Here is a 22364-nt window from a genome sequence, read left to right on the forward strand (position 1 = left end):
TCCATGCTTTTCCTGTTGATGATTCACACCAATAGGCAAAATGAGCACAGATGCTTTTTCGTTCAATAAATGTTGAGTGAGTTTATTGCCAGGTATTCTTCTAGGCTCTGAGGATACAGCAGTAAATATGGCTGACAAAAATCCCGCCTCCATGGAGCTTACGTTCTAAGGGAGGAAGACAAAATAAACAAAATATATTATAATAGGATATAGTATGATAGGAAGTGATAACTGCTATGGACAAAAATAAAGAGAGAAGAATTCAGGGAGGGGCCTCACTAGGAAGGTGACATTTGAGGAAAGACTTGTCAGAGGTAAGGGAGCCAGCATGTGGATTTCTTGCAGAGGAATGTCCCAAGCCCAGGGAACAGCCAGTTCAAGAGCCTTAAGATGGGAGCATGCTAGAGGTGCTGGAGAGTTTCAGGAACAGCAAGTGGCTGCTGTGGTTGGAAGAGTGTTGAGAACAGGCTGTGAAGGGGTAGCAGGGTGCCAGGTTATGTATGTTCTTGAGGTTCATATCAAAGATTTCAGTTTTATTCTGGATAGGATGGAGATCCACAAGAGAGTGTTGAGCAAAAGAGTGATAAGATCAGAGTCACGTGTTAACATGATCAGTCTGGCAGCTGCTGATTTAGAGCTGTGTGGTGACATCTCTACTGCACATGTAGATATGGGAAGTACCTCCATCCTTCAGCTTCAGGCTAGGTCTGATGACATTGGGCTTGGGACTTCAGGTGGCCATAAACCAGATGTCCAGTGTGGTTCAGGAGAAGAAAGGCATCAGGAATTGGGCCACTCAAACACCTCAAGAAGAGATATTTGCTTATACAGGAAGTCTCTCATGGGAAAATCTAGTTGCATTTCCAGATGGCAGTCTCCGTGTCATCTTGGCCACATTCCGTGGAGCACACCTGGATGCTTTTGACATGAATACATCAGCTATAAGCTGTATCTGGTGGTCTTAAATTGATCCTTTAATGGAGAATCACTCAAAGTAGTACCAGCCTTGCCTGGTTCCTTGGCATGAATCTCCAAAAGCACCTGCTTTACCATGAGATAGAACCAGGAAGCCGTTATCAATGCTCCATTTTGACTTTGAAGGATCTTTGTAGGAAAAATCTTTCAATTGTCCCTGGATTCTTCTTGAAAATGGCTTGAGATTTTTCTAGACCTATTTAAAAAGAATCACAGGTCTGCCTAGTTATTTTAACACATTTTTCATTTAACCAGACATTTAACCAAACATTTATCGAATGCCTCCAATGTTCCAGGCACCACGGGAGGGGTAAATGGTAAGGAAAATTTACTCTCTGCCATGGATGAACTCACAGTCTAGTAGAAGACCCAGATGACTAAATAATAATAGCAGAACTACAATGCATGCTTTTACAGCTGTATGTCCATGATCATACAGAAGATCAGAAGAAGAAACATTTAATTCCATCAAGAGGGGTTAAGAAGGGATTTCCAGAGGAATTTAGAAGTAAAAGGTTTTTACTTTAGGAAGAATATAAGGTCTGTCATATTTGAAGGTATTTTTCTCACTCCACCTTTCCCTCTCTCTCTTTTTCCCTTCCTTCCTTCCCTGTCTTCTTTCCTTTAACAAATGCTTATTGTCTATATCAAAAATATGTAATGCGTTTGGGATTGAGTACATGGTCCTGCTCTCACAAAGCTTGTGGTCGAGTGAGATAGAAGAGTACCAATGTGTAAGAGTACTTGGTTTGGCTGGATTTTGGTATCTATGTAAGTGAGGTTGCCAGATAAAATGTCAAACATCTAGTTAAATTTGAATTTCAGATAAACAAAGAATAATTTTTTAGTATAAGGATGTTCAAATATTGTATGGAACATACTTATACAAAAAATCATTAGGTGGGTGTCTTTTTTCCCTTTTTGCTACCCAGCAACCTTGCAGGAAATGAGGTTAGAAATATTGGCGGAGATAATAAAATTTTATAAATCATCCTAAGGAGTTTGAATGTCTTGCTGCCTGTAATAGGGAGCCATTAAAGTATGTTATGCAAGGAAACAATAAGATCAGATTTGAAATTGTGAAGATAATTCTGGCCACGGTAAGAAAAAAGTATGAGAGAAGGACAGAATTAGAGACAGCGGGGCCAGTTGGGCACCTGACTTAGGCAGCAGCAGGTTGGAGGGATGTTATTAACACAGTCACTTGGCAAAGATTGAGAAGAAGTAGAATGAAGGAGATGATAGAGAAGAGGGACTTCAGAATGTGCCCCTACCCTGTTTCTGGCTTGAATCTTTGGGTCAATGCTTCTGCCATTCTCCAAGCTGATGTTTCCAAGAGGAAGAGGTATTGGAAGACATACATTTTTGCAGCCGGTTTATTGCATTTAAGAAATTTGAGACTGGGAATCTTCCCCAAGCTGTCCAAGCTTCGACCTCACCCTTAAAACAAGAAATCTCTCTTTCTAGATTGTCCTGAATCTCATATAATTGTAGCATGGAAAGAAGGAGAAGCCACAGCAAAATTTTTTTTTCAGAGATAACCATTTTGTTGAGGTCTGCTCACCTCCAATTTCTTTTAGTCGTGCTCGAGATAATCATCAATTCTAAGAATTCAGTGGATTCTTGACACACACTTCAGGTATTTCTGAGCACCTGTGTGACTCTCCAAATATTCAAAATTGAATGTTCAGTCAACTGATCTCATATCCCAGCTGAGGGATTCTCTTTGGCATATCAGACCTTCAGCCCAGTGGGTTCAAATTTATACTTGTATATGGCATCAACCTTGAAGGTGGAATCTTCAGACATCAAACCTTTATTGCAAGCTTCAAATGAAGTAGGAAAGTCAGAGCTTGCTAAAAACAAGTCTTATTTGATCTGCTTTAATGAATAGGTAAGAAGCAATTGGAATTTAAAGCATCAAAAGAATGCAGATGAATGCTGCTAAAGCATGCTTTCTTCATACCTTAAAAGTTTACAATTTCTTAAATATATTAATGCATTTGTCTCAAATCTTCTTTGCTAATAGTTTACTTGCCAAAACAAAATCTCAGGAAAGTAAAAAAAAAGATATATATATATGTGTATATATATATATGTATGTATAAAAATGGTATGTATGTGTATATGTACACACACATATTGCACTGAGGTTTTTACATCAATTGCTACAACTATATAAAGAAAAGAAACAATTGTTAACAGAGAGCTAGATGATTTAAAGACAGTACAATATGATGAGGTGAGGAAGATTGAGATGTTTTGTGAGAGAGTGCTATTATTAGAACAATAATATTTGAAAAGAATTGACTCATGACTTTGCAGAAAGCCAGGAGAGGAGTAGGAGGGCAGAACACTGTGTAACAATTCAAGGTAAAATGGTACATTAGCAAAGGGATTAAGATACAGTAGGCATGATACCAATAGTATAATTCCACATCTGGGAAGGAGCGATAAAACTCTCATTTATTAGCAGGGGAAATGAATGGTCCGGCTGAGAGCAGTGGAAAGGTCTTATTTTATGTGTTGTTGGGGAAAGGAGATGAGAAAGCAAAAGAATGAACATTTATAGAGCTCATACTGTGCATCATCAACTGTGCCAAGAACATATATTAGCTCATACATCCAGCTTATTGAAACCTCTCAACAAACCACACCATTTAAGGACAGATTTTATCATCTGTACTTTACAGATGAAGAAACTGAGGCTTAGGGGGACTAAGAAACTTTGTCCTCATCACAAGTTAAGTGACAAAAATGAGGTTTGAATTTGGATATTTGTCTCCAAAGTCCATGCTTTTTCTATTCCACTAAACTGCTGCATGTGCTTCATATTAGGAAGCTACATCAGTACAGCGAAGTAAAGACCATTGCTTTTGCTCTTGACAAGGCACTTTCTACTCTGGCTCTCTGAAGACCCAAGAGAAACATTCTTTGTTCTATCATTGTTACTGTCTTCCATTTGGAGCAATAGGTTAGTGACATAACCAAGGTAACCAGTGAGCCAAGCCCTTGCCTGGTCTGGCTGTCTCTCCTCACCGTTAGACAACAGTCCCACACGCTGAAGCCCACTTTGGGTTACGGCTTCAAATCTATGCAGAAACAGTCCTGCAACCTCCCACTAGACATTACTGAAGTCAAAACAAAATGTTCTGGGATCTAGTTTATTTAAGAAGGAAGGCTGAATGCCATGTCTTATAGATGAAAAATATTGTCGTCAATATTAGAGATAACTTATTACGTGTTCTGAATTATACTTTATGTCTTACATATATTTTTAAAGCTTAAATTAATTTCATCTGCTATCTTTGTTTTAAAAATTAAAAACAGCAATTTAAATATGTCTAATACAATTTCAAGGTCATAATACTTGAATAGTCTATGCAGGAGTCTACGCAATCTATATGGCCTTAGGCCAAATCCACCCACCACTTACTGTTGTGAATAAAATTTTATTGGAACACAGCTACTTACACCCATTCATTTAGTATTTTCTGTGGCTGTTTGTGCAATATGTGGCAGAGTTGAGCAGTTGTGACAAAGATGGCGTGGCTGCAAAGCTGAAAATACTTACTGTCTGACCCTTTTCAGTAAATGTTTGCTGACCTCTGGTCTATGACAACAGGAGATAGTTCAACCTTACATTTATAATTAGGGTCCATACATTGCATTTCATCTTGTTTCTTTCAAGAGAAACCATGAAACAGTTGTCTTATTTGACAGCATCTGAATTTGCTTAGGCATTTCTCTATCACAAAATACTTATTTACTTCTACAGGGAAATTATTTTTTTTAAATAAAGGGAAATATTTCTTTAAAATATTCACCAAAACACTGTAATGTCATGATTTCTTCTTTAGAAAGGAAACATATTTAGGCATAAAGAGTGTACTCATTTTTCAAAAAAAAATGTTTGAGTGCCTATTATCATGTCAGGTCCTGAGCTAGGTGATAAGTATGGAAAAGGAGCAGGGGAGAGAGAATCCCCAAAGTAATCAAACAGTAGGGTACCAGCATAAATATAGATGCATAAACCAATGAAATGGAATTGAGAGCCCAGAAATAAACCCTTGCATATATCGTCAACTGATATTTGACAAGAGCTCCAAGGATACTCACTGGGAAAAGAATAGTTGCTTCAGTAAATGATGCTGGAAAAACTGAATAACCACATACAGAAGAACAAAATTGGATTCCCATCTTATACCACTCACAAAAATTAACTCAAAATGGATTAGCGACTTAAATGTAAGACTTGAAACATTAACTCCAAAAGAATACATTAGGAAAAATCTCCTTGACATTGGTCTTGGCATTGGTTTTTTGGATATGACACCAAAACCACAAGCAGGAAAAGAAAAAAATTAATCAGTAGGACTCCATGAAATTAAAAAGCTCTCTACAGCAAAAGAAACAATCAACAAAACGAAAAGGCAACCTACAGAATGGAAGAAAATATTTGCAAATCATATAACTAATAAGGGGTTAATATCCAAATTATATAAAGAACTCACTCAACTCAATAACAAAAAAACAAACAATCCTATTTAAAAATGGGCAGAAGGACTGAATAGACATTTTGCAAAGAAGACATACAAATGACCAACAGGTACATGAAAAGATGCTCAACATCACTAATCACCAGGGAAATGCAAATCAAAACCACAATGAGATACCACCTCACACCTGTTACAATGGCTATTATCAAAAAGACAAGAGACAACAAGTATTGGCGAGGATATGGAGAAAAGAGAACCATTGCGCACTGTTGGTGGGAATGAAATTGGTGCAGCCACTATGGAAAACAGTATGGAGTTTCCTCAGAAAATTAAAAATAGAACTACCCTATGATCCAGCAATCCGACTTCTGGGTATATGTCCAAAGGAAATGAAATCAAGATCTCAAAGAGATATCTGTATTCCTGTGCAGGATTATTCACAATAGCCAAGATATGGAAATAACCTAAGTGTCTGTTGACAGATGAATGGATAAAGAAGATGTGGTATATATATGTGTGTGTATATACATATATGTATATGTGTGTATATATATATATATACACACATATATATATAATGGAATATTATTCAGCCGTGAAAAAGGACATTCTGCTCTTTGGACAACATAGATGAAACTTGAGGACATTATGCTAAGTGAAATAAATCAGACATAGAAAGACACATACTGTATAATATCACTAATATGTGAAATCTAAAAAAGCCGCACTCATAGAAACAGAGACTAGAATGGTGGTTACCAGGGACTGAGCGTTGGGGGAAATGGGGGGATGTTGGTCAAAGCGTACAAACTTCCAGTTATAAAAGGAACACATTCTGGGAATCTAATTATAGCAAGGTGATTATAGTTAACAATACTGTATTATATACTTGAAAGTTGCTAAGAGAATAGACCTTAAATTGATGTGATGGAAGTGTTAGCTAACGCTATGGTGGTAATCATTTTGCAATATATAGTTGTATCAAATCAACACATCGTACACCTTAAAATTATACAATGTTGTATGTCAATTATATCTCAATGAAGCTGAGAAAAGAAAAAAAAGAATCTCTAGCCTTGGAGAGCTCAGCCTGGATTACATAACTTGCCCCAAGTCATACACTTAATAAATAGCAGTGTCAGGTTTTAACTTAGGTCTGAATGGTTCCAAAGTTCTGTTTACATTAGACGTGTGCTTTCCAAACTGAGGAATGTGCAGCCCCACCCCCAACACTCCCCACATAGCATGAGCCAAGAATATACAAAGATACAGAATTACATGGCTTCAATTTTACTAGACAGTATATGATTTTAAACAAATTTTTATATTAAAATAAGCCTGACTATTTTACGAAGGAGAATGCAAATTTCAAATGAATATTTAAGATAAAAGACTTTCAATAAATTAAGGCTTGCAGTGCCCCAGCCCCTGGGGGCGGAATATTCTTTCTGGAATACTCTTACAGTAAGAAGAAAAGAGAAAAAGGAACAAGTCTTTGGTGAAAAAAATGCACAAAGAGAAACCTCATAACGGCTAAGATTTAACTGGAAAAAAGAAGAGGAAAAGTTTGAAGGAGAAGAGAGCCCTCAAATGCAAACTTGAAAATGACTTTTACAGAGTGTCATTGGTCAACCTGCCACTGAGAAGCCTAATTAAGACATCTGCTAAGAATTACCAGGTGATGCTGGTCTCACTGTCACACCATTTTAATTGACATGCTGAGATTTCGTTCCAGATTAACTTCATAAGTAGTCTTCCTAATAGAAAGACCACTTAAATTAAAAGTGGGCCGTAAATGGGGATTTGTGATGTTAATGGGCCAGTATAACCTCTGTGTCATTTACATACATTTCCATTTTTCCCAATGCATATTTTCATATATCAAATGATGTCACTGAAGGCTTTGCATGGGCAACATTAGTATGGTAATGAGCATGCAACTGGCACAGTGTCCAAAGAGTCATTTCTTTGACCTCCCTTCAGCACTAATTTTGGAACTGCCTTTGAGCCTCCAATACTAGTTACATAAAACCCATGTTCCAGAAAAACATGAGTTCAGCCTATTTACCCAGATGCAGTAAATGTTTGGAAGACATTTGAATTGAATTTAAGCACAGAGCCTTGTAACATTTGAAGAGTTGCTTAATACTTGAATAACTCACTATGTCAGCAATGCTAAAAAACTCCAAAAATGTTGACTCAATGTGGTAGCCCAATATAGCATGTCTACCAATCTGGGGAGGTTAGGGCAGAGGCCAACTCAAATAGGACTTAGAATAGAGGTTTTGAGGAAAGGGCACTGAAATTGGAGTCTACCAGACCAGAGTCTAACTGTGGGTCTGCCACCAAAAGACCTTCATCCCTCCAAGTCTCAGTTCTGTATTTATACATTCTGGGTAAGCACACATACCTTATGTTTGTGGTGAAGATTGAAATGATGAATTAAAAGCACTTGTATGTTAAGTTTAATAATTAAGGGCAAAATTTTGCTCCCCAGTAGCCAAAGCAAAGAAGGGGACAATGAACTCTTCAGTTTTTCTTGACCAGTTCTGGGACTCTCTTTGGTGCTAGGACAATAGATGGAGGAACGGCACATTCAGTCAGACTTCCAAAATGTATTTTGAAAAACTAAGTTGAGCAGATCAAGTGTAACAATGTAACAAAACCTCCGCTTCATGTTATCTTTCATGTTACTTGGGTGTAGTATTTTATAATGGCGGATTTGAAGTACTTGAGAAGCTTGAGTTGAAATGTTGCTCTCTCTGGGTAGAATACCAATGGGCTGGATGTTTCTTCTGCACAGTTTCATTAATCATCACTTCTTTCTTGGAATAGTAGGACTAACTCTTCCCTCAGTACTCTCCACAATAACTGGACTTTCTTCTTCGTCACCTCACTTCATTTCCCATATCCTACTTACCATGACACATATTAAAATAACTCTCACTAGTATATCTCCTCCAAAACCAACTCTAAAGGAATGAGGTTTGTACAGTAATGTTCGTCTGATTTTTGCAGTTTATCATTCAGCATTGTCTGAAATTGTTTTGGGCAAAGGATTGCACGTCTATATTTTGTGATTATTTTCAACCAGAAAATGAAATAGGGGCATAGCAAAGAGGCTTTGTTGTGTCTCATCATCCAGAAAGCCTTCCAGAGAAGCTTCATGAGTAAGCAGCCACATCTCATAAAATCCACTTCCTATAGACTGACACTGGGCCACAAGATGGGGCAGACACAATAGGGGATAATACCTGCTAGCACCTCGCTCATGGACTGTGGGAATAATGATGGGAGGTTCCCAGGCTTCCAAATGTTCACAGATAGCAGGGAGGTTGGTAGGGGCAGGAAGGACTGCCAGGGGGCAGAGTATCACCAGAATATCACCAGGAAAACTTGGTAGTGTACAGGAAACAGTTCTGTGTCCCACAAGTGGCAACACCTTTGAGAGTTTTATAGGGCCTAGGTAAGGTGTAAAGGTCTTGGAATCGTTCCACTTTGTTAATGTAGCAGACAGTGGTAGTCACATTTTTTGTGTATCCAGCATTCTTTCCAATACCTTTTCTTCTCGTTCCTTTGGGGAACCCCTCCTTCAATCTGTGTGGTCCTGTTAGAGTGTGGAAATCATTCTGCCCTTACCCTCAGCTAAAGAGGGGACATTTGACCCTGGCTGGGCAGACCACCCCATCCTTCTGGGTAGAGTTACTGCCTACAGGTATGTATGCATGACCGAAGCAAGGTTAACCAGCATCTTTCCTAGAATTAATATGTGAAATTTGAGAGTAGAGTTCTTTTTCCATTGGCATTGCCAAACTAGGAAGAGGTGGGTTTAGAGAGGGGGTAGGCATATGAGAACCCTTCAGCAGATAAAACCAGGCAGGGTGGATTGGAGAGAAAGACAGACCCCAGGACTCATCCATACTTGTACTTCCTCATCTTGTGAGCCAAGGAATTCCCTTTTCACTTCAACTAGTCTGACTTGGGTGTCTGACTGTAATTTAAAGCCAGTTAAGTCTTGGAAAAGGAGAAGAGGGATGTATGACCAAAGGAACGAAGTGAGAAATCAAGTGTTGGCAAAGGCTATGAGGCCAGTAAGTGGGCTGGGAAGAGGTTAGGCTACATTTTGGCAAGGAAATAAAACTCATCTGCCTTTTAATTAACCTTTTCTCATTTTTCTTCTGTTAACTTTGTGCCTGAAAATGTCTAAAAAAAAAAAAACTAATTATTTTCAAGCAGGTGTCAGAATACTAAACATCAAATTCCCCATCCAGCACGTTACAAAGTCCAGCCTATCCCTCTATACAGGGCTTTCCACATTGAAGCACTGTTAAATCAATGTTAACGAGATTGGAGAGAAACAAGTTTGAGAAGCAATGTGATATCACAGAAAGAATACTGGCTTTTCAATTAGGGGCTGAGATTGGAATAAACATTTTGAAACCCCTGTGGGGTATTTACTTTCTTGCTCTGAGCCTTAGTTTTTTCAACATGGAAGTTGGAATAAGAATAATAATAATAATCCTTACCTCATATCTTTTTCTTTTTTTTTTTTTTTTTAAAGATTTTATTTATTTATTTTTTCCCCCCAAAGCCCCAGTAGATAGTTGTGTGTCATAGCTGCACATCCTTCTAGTTGCTGTATGTGGGACGCGGCCTCAGCATGGCCGGAGAAGCAGCGCGTCGGTGCGAGCCCGGGATCCGAACCCGGGTCGCCAGCAGTGGAGCGCGCTCACTTAACCACCAAGCCACGGGGCCGGCCCACCTCATATCTTTTTCATGTGGATTAAACGATGTACTGTAAATGATGTATACTGGTCGGTACTGACAGTAATAGGTTCTCAATTAATGTTTTATTTCTTGCTTTCAAACAAGTTCAAAGCAATATTGATGGTATTCAGAGGAGATAGAGAAACTATCTTCACTCCTCACCACCAAAACAGAGGCAGAACCCTTTCCGGGAGCCAGAAGAGAGTGGAGCTAATTACTTTTTTGTTGATTTGTGTGTGTGTGACACAACTTGGAAGGCAGTTTCAGAGTCATTGCAGCAGCCTTTTGGGTTAAATCTCTGGGTGCTGTTTGGAGTACTTTCTTCTTAGGAATTTCCCAGAATGTTTTAGGATCCTCCTAGGCAAGCAGGAATAGGGAATCAGATGCTCAATAGTGACTCAAAAGGAAAATTCTAATCTCAAGAAGGAGAGCTAATGGACAAGCACGTTTCTTTCTAGGTTGACCTAGTTCACCGGGATCAGATAAGATTCAGAGATTTAGGGTAGACTATCTGTCCAAGGGGGAAAGAAACTCACACACATTATTTCCATTGTTATTGTGATGCCAACACCATCACCTCCACTCCCAGCAGCTATTAGTCGATGAGAAGCTTCTAGACACTTTATATGTGTTAATTTATCTAGTCTTTTTAATGACACACACAAAAAAACCCCAGATATTATTAATATTTCAATATATATAAGAGAAATGAAAGTCTTGAGAAGAAATTTACTGGACAGGCAGCAAAAGTGAAACCGAGGTCTACGTGATTGCAAAGTACATTCTCCCTTTCCGTTACTGCACTCCCTAACAGCTGGTGTATAATGAGAACTAACAAGTGAAAAATGGATGGCCTACATTATTAAATCCAGGATGGGAGTCTTATCAGCAGTCGCACCTTGAGAAAGCCAAGGGCTGAAATGTTACTTTTCCTGTCTTATCCTCTAGGTGAGGGAATTGGTGTAGAAAGAAGGGGGCTGGGCTGAAGGAGTAGCTTGACTGCCAAGGGAGAAAAGAGTAGCTTGCCACCTTGGAACCAGAGAACTGGGACAATCACTTTCAGGCTCTGTTGGAGCTTGGCTACCAGCTTTGCCAGGGCTGGGAGATGTGTCAACCAGCCATTTACATGACCCTTTACTAAGTCAAGCCTATTATTTGGCCTTTCATGCTGGCTTTTTAAAAAGCCCTTGACAGACACAGTAGGAATAAAATAATGAATGTCCACATGCTGGGTGCCTTCTTAAAAATGAAAAGTTGAAGTCTGAGAAACTTTACAGTCAAGAAGTAGTGGCTTTGGCACCTAGGAACACTAAGTATTAAAGGAAAGTGGTGCATGTTTAGTCCCATGCTCTAACCACGATTTCTCTGAGAATGGGTAGAGTTTCTACTGGCCAGCACTGGATAGGAGGTGCCAGTGAAAATGCAGGGCTGCCTGGGATTGGTGACACACTCTTCCACCAGGAGCCATGACCCACTTAGCTGAGAACAGCTTGTTTCTGGGATGTCAGGTGGCCAGCTTCCTGAGGAAGATGCTTAGATGGACAATCACACAAAGGGCAGGGCATGCTGACGTGGGGGTGCTGAGTCATTAGGCTGCAGTCAAACCTAGTCCAGAAGTGAGGGGAAATGGCCAGTCAAGGGAGGGAACTAGACCTGTGGTTTTCAACTCAGGGTGATTTTATCTCTTCTAGGGGACTTTTGGAAGTTTCTGGAGACGTTTTTGATTGTGATGATGGGGGAAGGAGTGGATGTGCTACTGGCATCTATCTGGTAGACAGAAGCTGGGGATGCTGCTAAACATCCTACAATGCACAAAACAACCTCCACAATAAAGAAAACTTGGTCCCAAATGTCAACGGTGCTGAAGTTAAGAAACCCTGATATAGGGGTACCAGGAACTAAGTCAGAAAGTCAAATTGGGTTTAGAATCACCAAGGAGAGGGGCAAGAGGAATGGCCAGTGTCAGAATGCACAGAGGAAGTCCATCCTAAAACAGATCTACACCATGCCCTGCAGGCTGGGGTTGCTACTGTTGACTGGGTTTACCCAGCTCTCTGCGACCACTGGGTTCCCTGTTGTAAGTCATGCCTGCTCATATGTGTGCTTGCAAGATTTTGTCTGCCATTATTTACAAAAACTGTCTTGAGAGCAGCAGCTGAGGAATGAAAACCAGGATGGAGAGAATTTGTGGTGTAGTACTTCCTTAGCTTGGGCTTCAGTCCTAAAGTCTTCAAATTCCAGCTCTATCACTAGGTGTGTCTTTTATTTTCCAGCTTTATTGAGATATAATTCACATATAACATTGTATAATTTTAAGATGTACAACATGTTGATTTGGTACACTTTTATATTGCAAAATGATTATCATCAAAGCGTTAACTAACACCTGCATCACATCACATAATTTGTGGTGAGGACATGGCAGGATGTCTTTCTTTCTCATAGCTGAATAATATTCCGTTGTATGTATACACCACATCTTCTTTATCATTCATCAGTTGACAGACACTTAGGTTGTTTTCACATCTTGGCTATTGTGAATAGTACTACAACGAACATGGGAGTGCAGGTATCTCTTTGAGATCCTGTTTTCATTTCTTTTGGATATATACCCAGAAGTGGGATTTCTGGATCATACAGTAGTTTTATTTTTAATTCTTTGAGGAACCTCTATACTGTTTTCCATAGTGGCTGCACCAATTTACATTCCCATCATCAGTGCACAAGAGTTCCCTTTTCTCCACATTCTTGCCAGCCTTGATATGTCTTGTCTTTTTGGTGATAGCCATTCTAACAGGTGTAAGGTGATATCTCGTGGTTTTGGTTTGCATTTTCCTGATGATTAGTGATTTTGAGTACGTTTTCATATATGTGTTGTTCATTTGCCTGTGTTCTTTGGAAAAATGTCTATTCATTTCCTCTGACTATTTTTTAATTGGATTGATTTTCTTCTGCTATTGAGTGTCTTAAAGTACAGTAATTAATCTCTCTTTTCCTAACCTGTATCCTAGGGATAATAATATCTACATCATGAGTTTGTTTGAGGATTAAATAAGATGATATATATAAAGAATCTAGATAGTTTTATAATTATTTAAAAAATAATAACTATCATTCTGGTTGTGGTTACTATGTAGGCAAGATAGAATGTCTGGAGTGAGGGATAGGGGAGGGTGCACTAGGCTCCCCACCCAGAGGCCCTGGAGAACCCAAAGGTGGTGTGAAGTAATGGGCTTGTGAAGGGGGTGAGACACTCATGATTTGTGATCTCCAATAGTAAGAAACAAAGATCACCGAATAGTGATCCGAAACAAAGTTGAATTTATTTACTTTTCTGTCAAGGAAGAGACACATGTCTTAGGTGGGAGTTAGGCAGGTCTCTCAGAGCAGAAGTAAAAAGGACTGGACAGATCACAAAAAATGGACAAAGTACACCAAAAAAGGCCTTCTTCTGAGTTCAGGTCTCTGATTGACTCAGGACTGTGATGTCTTTGTTGTGGTCACTTTTATGTTTCACAGCATCCCTGATGCCAGGAAGCCTGGTGTCAAGCACATCCAGAATGAACTATATAAAATTCCAGCTGCAAATTCAGTTGAAAACTTCATGTGCAAATACTTAAAGCTTATCATTGAACAATGTCAACAACACTGTTGCATTTCCTTTGTATTACTCCTGTGGTAGTTTGAGTTCTCTGGGAAGCAGATTCTGAAATAGAGTCTTGTGTATAGAATATTTATACAGATGCATCCTTAGATTCTAGATCTGTGGAAGAGGAAGAATAAAACAGGAGTGGGCAGAGGGAGAAATTGAGTTCGAGCCCCGCCCAGTGACAACTTTGGCCAGACCCAAGGGAACCCTAGAGTGGCATTTCAGGGTTGTTCTCTGTTAGGCTGCCTCATTGATCATTGGAGGCTACTGTTAAGGCCATCCCCAAGGGGCTGACAGCTGAAGGTCTTCCAAGAAGGAGGATCTGGATGGCACAGTCTTGGTTTCATTTCATGCTTAAAACAACTCTGTAAGGTCTGTGTGGGAGTGAGAACAGGCTCGGGGAGAGTAGGAGGCTTACTGAAGGCTGCATGCCTGCTAACTTCTCCCTGGGCACTCAAACCCAAACCGCAGCTCTCCTGTCTCACTGTCTCTCCCTTAGAAGGAGAGGGGGTCAGGTAAGTGGGAGTGGGGAGAACACGGTGGAGAACACAGGATGAAAAATAGACTTGAGCTAATTCTGTAGGCAGGTTAAGATGCCTCAATTTGTTTACATAAGGTGTGCATTCTCCATGGGGGCATTTTGAAAGAATTGATTCTTGGTGGAGGGCGAAGAAACCATACTCTATATATAAAGCACATAGAGTACGTAAGCAGATACACAGCATATCTGTGGTATTAAAATTTAATGGGCAATGATTGGGAGAAAATATCTAAAATGGCTCCTGGAGGGGGAGCAATAAAGAAACAAAGGTATAAGAGAATATAAAGAAAGGAAGAAAAACAATCTCTAAGCCCCAAATTTTCATCATGGCCTTTGTGTTCCAAGAATTCGTCTGTCCAAGGTCTTGGAGAATAGGAGTCAGCAACTAGTGGCCCTTAGTATTACCAGGATACACAATGCTTTTTGTTTCATTTTTTGATTTTCGTTTTTGCTTATATAATATTAAAATGAAACTAAAAAAATTCCCAGTTGGGCCACCATGTAAAATTTTGGAGATTTTGTATGTGCACGCAGTCACGTGCACACACACAAGATATTCAGCTTCTCTTGAATAAGGGAACATTTGGCAGCCCTGGAGTCCCAGCCCTGCTCCCCACATCCAGTTCCCCACATAGAAATGGTGGTCTGGCAGGGATCACCTGCTGCCCTTCCCACGGGGCATCCACCTGTGGGCACAGCCCCCCCACTCTCATTTGAGGTAGCTGTGGCTGTCTGGCTTCATGCACTTACCTTACCTGCTTGGTCTGTGTAGGCATTTGAGTTTGCAAGCTCTCTCCTAGGATGTTAGAGCTGAAGGAGGAGCCCAGAAGTTCTCAGTCCTAGCTTCACATCAGGGGAGTTTTAAAAAAATCCCTCCAGGGATTCTGGTTTAATTTTCTGTACGTCAGTATGTTCTAAGAGCTCCCCAGGGGATTCTGATGTGGAGCCCAGACTGAGAACACTGGTCTAGCGCAGCCCTTCATTTTATGGCTTAGGGAATGAAGTCTTGCAGAGAGAAAGTGAGTTGCCCAAAGACACATAGCTACTGTTGGAGGAGCTGGAATTAAAATCAGGTCTGTTGACCCTGCCTGGAGTATTTCCCTCTACCTCACATTGCCTTTAAGTTTGTATGGGGAAGGATGAAGTAGCAGGTAACCTGGTCAAAACACCGGACTTGGATTTTATTTCTGAGTTGGCTCAGTGTCGTGCATTTAGTGCCTCTAGTTAAACTAGTAGCTAGTAGTGCCTTCTCTTCCCTTGGTTTTAAACTGAGATAGCATGGAGTCCTGGAAATAAACGGTAGAAGAGAAAGGGGAACTTACGTGCATCCAGCAGCTTCTATGAGCTAAAATTGTTCTAGGTGTTTTACTGTGGTTGCTTAATTTATTCTCGCAGTGACCCTAGGAGGTTGGTATTATCAGCTCCATTTCAAAATGATGAAACAGGCTCAGATGGGTTTGGTCAGGTGCCCAGAGTCTCATAGCTGATGAGTGATTTGTGCTCAGTTCACAACTTTCCAAAGCTGACATTTTGTCAGAGTCTAGAAGAATGCAAGTTCCACAGAGGCAGGGATTTAAAAAATCTGTTTGCTCATTAATTTCTTTACTATATGCCTACAATACTGATGGCACATAGTAGGTGCTCGATAAAAATTGGTAGGGTCAGTGAATTTGTACCACTGAGCTGTATAGGCCTTACGACTTGAAGACTAGGGATTTTTGAGGTCAATGAAATATAAAACATCAAAGAAAAATCTGCTTCTTTTTAATTTTGGAGTCCAGCAGCTTTCAAACACCTGCAAGGGAGCACAGTGTATTACAACACCTCCTCTAAGTTGCCTGATGTCAAATGTTGAAGTATAGCAAGTGACAGCCTTGTCCTAAGCGTATGAGAAAGAGTGTGTGTGTGTGCAATGCCGTTACATTATTTAGGGTATTTATTTAAAAAGCTGTAATTAAGGAGAGAAAAAGCATTAATATCTCATAGATTGTTCTAGCACCCTGGGCCCAGCACTGAGGTGTGCCTGGTGGGAGGAGCTGATATGGGAGTTTGGGAAGTTCAGCGAGCCACCTCACTTCTCGTCTCCTCAGACCTGAGCTTATCTGCACACTAGCTAACACCCTTCCATCCATTACTTCCCAAATCACAGCAACCTGGTAAGAAATGTAGCCTTCTTATCCCTGCATCTGCAGGACTTGGTCCGTAGAAGCACCCCATAAATGCCTGTTTATGAAATAAATGACATGATGATTGTGTTCCTATAGAAATGGTATTTTTCTTGGTTGAGGTACATGTCCCAGGTGTTGCAATTTCTATGACTTCCCCCCCAAAATAATCTCTGGTTCATTTTGGATCGAGGTAGAATGTAACAAATTTTCCCTACTTTTATAGTTTGTAACATCCTGGTGATTCTTCATCTCTTTTATCTTCCCAACAGTCATCTGAGATGTTATATCCATATTACAAGTGAATCAAAGGAGGCTCAGAGAGCTCGAGGCATCTTTCTGAGGTCACTCAGCCAGAAAGTGGTGGCAGTAGGATGTAAACCCTCTCTACTGAGCTCCCAGATTGGACCAGTTCTGTGCAGTAAAGGATTAACTTTGCCCAAAGAAAGATTTGACCTTTGACTGGCTCCTGGGAGATAACCTCTAAGCCCTTGGAGTGCTCTCTCTGTTGAGACCTTGGGCCACACCAGATAGACTGTGCTAACCATACGATTTATTGTGAGGATCTTGGGCCACACAGTATCAACGTGACCTCTTGGAGGGGCTGAAGATTAAGGTCAACCATGTGAGCAGCCAGTCATGTCTATATGACCAATTCCCAATAAAAATCCTAGACACCAGGCTCACGCGAGCTTCCCTGGTTGGCAGTACTCCATGTGTGTGGCCACGTATTTTTGCCAGGAGAAGTAAGCTCTGTTCAGGACTCCACTGGGAGAGAACAACTGGAAGCTCGGGCCTGGAACTCTCCTGGACCCTGCCCTACGTGCCTCTTCCTGTTGATGATTTTAATCTGTATCCTTTCGCCGTAATAAACCATAACTGTGAGTATAACAGCTTAGCTGGGTTCTGTGAGTCCTTCCAGTGAATTATTGAACCTGAAGGTGGTCTTGGGACCTTCTGAACTCCCAAGTTCCTACAGTTCCTCTCTGCAATGCTCAGGTGGGGTCAACCATAAGGACTTACGGGGAGGGGCATTACTGCCCAGACACCAAAGTGGGCAAGACTGAGGGGCTGCAGGTCATGATCAGGGTGGAGAAGCGAGTACGAGGTGGAGATGATCCTCCAAGTGGAAAGAAAGCTTGGGCCTAGTGGCCACATCTAGCTCCCTTTCTTTGTCACATTGGTAGCAGACTGCAACCTGAGAGACCTACCCACCATCCCTCACTGGGAATCAATCCTAATACATCAGTCTTGAGACATTTTCTGTTGTGACACATCTTGTAAAAGTGAAGAGGGTTTTCTGTTGAATTAACAATCTTTGCAGTGTCTCCCTCTTTTATTTTTAATTTTTTTCATTTTTTGGTGAGGAAGATTGGCCCTGAGCTAACATCTGTGCCAATGTTCCTCTACTTTGTATATGGGATGCCGCCACATCATGGTTTGATGAGCGGAGTGTAGGTCCACCCCCGGGATCTGAACCCATGAACCCTGGGCCTCCAAAGCGGAGCACACAAACTTAACCACTATGCCACCAAGCCGGCCCCTCTCCCTCTATTGTTCTCCCTCCCTTCTCCTCCTTTCTCTTCTACCTTTCTGTTCCTTGCAGCTCTCCCCACCTCCACCTTTTATTGCTATGTGCCTGGGCATTATACCACGTTCCTCAAAGACAAAAAGCACAGAAGGGGCAGCTTAGTGGTCATGAGTGCAAGTTCTGAGTTTGATTCCCTGGCTTTGACTCTCATCTCCACTACCTTCTTATTCTCGGCCCCTCCCTAGGTAGGGCCCTAGGTAGGGACAAGGGGGAGGCAAGTGAGGCACTCGAGTCTCAGGCCTGTGTCTGTTTCAAATGCCTTGTCTGGAATGTGGTATTAACCTTAGTGTCTACCTCCTAAGGTTATGAGAGTTACAGTTACTCCATCTCCCATGCTCAGCTCCTTCCAACACAGAGTAAGCACTATTGAAGTGCTAGCTATTCATTTTAATGTTTCTTACCCACAAAGAGTGCTCTTCTTAGGAAAGGGCAAGTAATTGACTAAGATATAGGAAAGATATGTATATTTTAGGTAAATCTAAAGTGTGTGAGCTCTACTCTGATAGAAGTAGGGCAGTTTCACAGGACTGGGATGGAGTGTCCATGCCTCCTAGGAGAACTTGGTTCTGTCTATAATTAAGATACCTGAATTTTCTCCAAGAAATGAATTTCTTGGTCACCCATCTGCTGCCTCCAGCAGTAGCACATTACACAACCTCACACAGATGTTTGTCACCCCAAATCTGCAGATGCTGAAGGCAAGACTGCCTAGGATTTTCATGGCCTAGAGGGCAGCATAGTTCTTCTTCAGGATGACATTTGAAGTCCCTGGTCTGAGCCAGGGCAATGGTTTTTAACCTTGGCTGCACATTAACATCGCCTGGGAAGTTTTTACAAAGTCCCGATGCCCAGATCCACCAGTGGAAATTCTGATTTAATATTACAGGCATGGCATTTAATATTCTAATATGCTAGAATGATAGTTCTTATAATCTCTTAGGGGGTTCTAACATGCACCAGTGTTTGAGAACAACACCTTGCAGCTTCATCACCTGCTGGCGCCCTACTGTGCCTTTTCCTGTCTGCATAGACTTTGCCTCTGTTGTTCCCAGCAGATGGTATGCTCTCCCTTCTTTGTCTACCTGGTGGGCAACAGTTTGCCCTTTACAACTTGACTCGGATATGATCTTTCTGAACGTTTCTGGGCAGCCTGATCCCAGGCAGAATGATTGCTGCCTCATCTGTGTTCCCATAACAATTTCTAGACATTTTCTATTATGGTACTTATAAAGAATTATAGGCTTTTTGTATAGCAGTTTGTTCATTTGAGAGTTGGGACCTTATCTTCATCACCTGTATGTCCCCAACACCCGGTAGAGTCAGCCCCTGGTGCAGAATAAGCACTCGGTGAATATTTAGTTGGGTTAAATTGAGGTACTCAAAATAGCTATCATGTCATTGATGCTGAACTATCCATTCCTTATGATGCTGGTCTCTCTCTTTGTTTTGCTGTTACACTTACTGCTCAGTACACCAATGTGCCGCATTTGTGCAAACACTGTATTCTCAGTTGAGTATTGAAGTATTTTGCTAATTGCGGGATTGCTCGTGGCCATAGTGTCCTGTTTCTCAATGTGCCTGTCAGAATTTAAAACCAAGAGTGCAAGGCTAGAGTTAGTGGTCTGCAGCAAGTCTGCATATATACAAATGCTAAAATGCATCTGGGGACTCCATAGGTATAAATGAAAACCCAGGAGAGATATTCTGTCTTGTAGTCCATTCTAAGGTCATACATCTTTTGATTTTTAGTTAAGAATGACATCCATCTTCTAATTGTAATGTCTCTTCTTTTCTGTTTATAACAAATCTCTACTACAGTGTTGTACTGTGGAGAGGGATGGAGACTGAAGAATTGAGCAGGCCAGGAGGCAGGAGAGATCATCTGCAGGAATCAGCAGGTATATCCCAGGTGGCCGTGCTGCTGCTTAGGACAATGGCCTAGGTGGTTGCTTATGAGTGGTGTCCATCCTGATTGATTACTCATTGCCTGGAGCTTTCCAGTTGGTATTCTGGAATATCACTCTCATTCCCATTGATAGGACTTTGGAGGATCCATTAGAGACATGAGAAGCCTAGAAGGAATGTGATAATCAACAGAGGGAGTTATTAAACTCCTTCCCCTTGGGGAATTTGAGAGAAGTTTGGTGACAAATGTGGGTCAGGTAGAGTGTAAACTAGGCAGGCAACAGCCACTGGGTGGCCCATGACCTCCTGGAGGGTGGGAGGATAAGAGATCACAGTGCAAGAAGTGGATGTAGGGTCAATGCTGGGCATATTTGAGAGATGATTATGGGCCTGGGTCTGAGCAGATCTATTAATTTACATTCCCTTTTCCTGCTATAACACAGTCAAGCCAGATAAAGGCTCTTTCTTTCTTAATAACTGTCTGAGTATAAGCAGTCAACCATATCAAATCAAGCCAATATGGACTTTCTTATTGTTCTGCCATCCTCTACATGTAGCTTCTCCCTCATGGTTTAAGATGTCTGAAGTAGCTCCCACTATCACATCCAAATGCCAGCCAACAAGAAATAGAGAAGAGAATGGAAGACTATGCTCATTGTATGTTAAGGGACCCAGAAGTAGTAAACTCAGCACTTTCACTCACGTACTATTGATCAGACTTTAGGCACATGGCTACCTAACATTAAGGGAAGTCAGGAAATAAACTCTTTAGGTAGATGGCCCTGTGCCCAGCTAAAATCTTTGTCATTCAGGCAAAGGAGAGAATAGATACTGGGGAAATAACCAGCTATCTTTGTTTCACAGGAGACATTTTCCTGGCTACTGCCCAAACTCAGCAAAATATAATGAAATTCCAGAAGTGCTGGGAGGGTGAGTTCAGGAGATATCTCAATGTCTTAAATGCCATCCCAGAACAAGGAATCAATGGTTGAGGTTAAACATATTAGCACTTGGAGGTTGCCTAAAAATCTCAGCGTCTAAAAACAACACTTCCTGTTTGATGCGTGTGTCACACAATGTTTAATGTTAATTTAACTTCTTAATATAATTGGTGAGAGTGTTTGTCCAATGTTCCCAAGAGAACTAGGAGTGTACTATGTATGAGGAGGGGCACACACAGCAGGACAAGGATTGTAAATTTCCATAAAATTAATTACCTGGAAGAAGACATAAAAATTGCATGAATGGAGGTGATTTATGTGTAATTAACAGTTTCTATTTTGAAAAAGGTGTTGACTTTAAATGTAGGCATAAATTGTGTGAGTATATATGTGTGTGTGTGTGTGTGTGTAACACATATACTTAACATGATCCCTAGTATAGTCATATGATGTAGTTGGAGAAAGTTTGATTCCATTTTACAGAAATTTGGTGATTAGATCCTGGGCCTGGAGCTAGGGCTTGGGACAATATTAAATAAAACTGCTTGGAGGGGGGAGATGTCTCTGATGAAGGTAATTTTCATGTCTCAGGAGAGAATGAAGGTAATTTTCACGTAGGAGAAATGCAAACATATGCAACTAGAGGCTGGACTGTGGTGGTTTTTAAAACAAGTCTGCAAATTCTTTGACATTTCTTTCACTGAAGAGTGGAGTCTGATTACCCTGTCCATGAATATGGGCTGGACTTAGTGACTCCTTTCCATTGAATAGAATGTGGCAACAGTGACTCTCCATGCCTTCCAGTATCAGGTCGTAAAAGGCTCTGTGGTCTCCACCTGGCCATCTCTTAGGACCCTTGCTCTAGACCCAGCTGTGGTGCTACGAGGAAGCCCAGGCCACATGGAGAGGCTTGAGTATGTGTTTCTCCACAGTCGTCCTTCGTAGTCTCTCTCTCTCCAGCTCAGAAGAAAACTCACTCATATGTTCTTAGAAAGCGAGAAAATAGTAGGCAAGAGTTTTTCATCTTCCTGTTCCAATGACAAGATACACTGGGGCTCTTTTGTGAAAGACACAGCAGAGCTGATGTTCTAGCTGATGGCAAAACTAGCTGTGCCTGTCACTTTGCTGCCCTGGTCTCAAAAACGTCTCTTCCAGAAGCCACAAAATACTGGCCTGAAACTTTCTCTCCTTTCTAGTAGGAGGGCTCTGCCCCAATAGAGTTGCACACAATTAGACGTGCTTAATAGTGTGATTTCAGGCCAGAAGCCCCCATTCTTTTAACCATTCTGAGTATGTTGTAGTTTTCAGACCAGTTTATAATTTACTTGTTT

At 40.9% G+C, this 22364-nt stretch overlaps 1 long non-coding RNA gene across 4 annotated transcripts in view; it reads left to right on the forward strand.

Annotated features, from left to right (window-relative positions):
- LOC147916388 (uncharacterized) overlaps positions 1-22364 on the forward strand; it is a 321234-nt gene that overhangs the window by 89606 nt on the left and 209264 nt on the right. For 3 of the 4 annotated variants that reach the window (XR_015552863.1, XR_015552864.1, XR_015552866.1), the window contains one exon: positions 20006-20085. The exons of the other annotated variant lie outside the window; for it this stretch is intronic. This is a non-coding gene — a long non-coding RNA (uncharacterized LOC147916388). The remainder of the gene's footprint in view (positions 1-20005; positions 20086-22364) is intronic. 4 annotated transcript variants of the gene reach the window in all.

The sequence above is a fragment of the Ceratotherium simum genome, chromosome 8, assembly GCF_057802395.1.
Source record: "Ceratotherium simum simum isolate JZ-2026a chromosome 8, ASM5780239v1, whole genome shotgun sequence".
NCBI lineage: Eukaryota > Metazoa > Chordata > Mammalia > Perissodactyla > Rhinocerotidae > Ceratotherium > Ceratotherium simum.